The sequence below is a fragment of the Penaeus monodon genome, chromosome 31 (genome assembly GCF_015228065.2).
Source record: "Penaeus monodon isolate SGIC_2016 chromosome 31, NSTDA_Pmon_1, whole genome shotgun sequence".
Lineage (NCBI taxonomy): Eukaryota > Metazoa > Arthropoda > Malacostraca > Decapoda > Penaeidae > Penaeus > Penaeus monodon.
The window spans coordinates 30,906,549-30,906,977 of NC_051416.1; the positions used below are offsets into that span (position 1 = coordinate 30,906,549).

The window sequence follows — 429 nt, forward strand, 5'->3', positions numbered from 1 at the left end:
CGTAAATATTTACCTGCACGTTACTCAGCATGGAGGAATTGATGAGCTTGAATTCGAATGGCACCAACGTGATGGCCTCAAAACCTAACCACTGTCCACCGAACTTGTACTGCGGAAGATTAAACGGGTCATACATGCTGAACTGCATATTACATTCTTCATACCAACAATATTCATTTGAAGTTGTCTTATGAAGAAATGTTGTGATTTTATTTTTACATTTCTTGTACTCATCCATGTACCTGATCACAAAATATTTAAGGAGCATGTTGCCAGACTCAGCACCTATTTCCTTCTCTTTATGTCCCCCACTTTCTCACTCATCGGTCCCCCAACTCTTTCTCTTTCCCTTTCTCACAATACTTACTGCATGTACAGGATTATACCCATATTTGACACATACTTTCCCTTCCCTTTCTCTTACCTCCC

The 429-nt window shown here is 40.1% G+C and overlaps 1 long non-coding RNA gene across 1 annotated transcript in view; it reads right to left on the minus strand.

Moving 5' to 3' along the window:
• LOC119593167 overlaps window positions 1-429 on the minus strand; it is a 1,090-nt gene that overhangs the window by 297 nt on the left and 364 nt on the right. The window contains exon 3 of the long non-coding RNA XR_005230504.1: window positions 14-109. This is a non-coding gene — a long non-coding RNA (uncharacterized LOC119593167). The remainder of the gene's footprint in view (window positions 1-13; window positions 110-429) is intronic.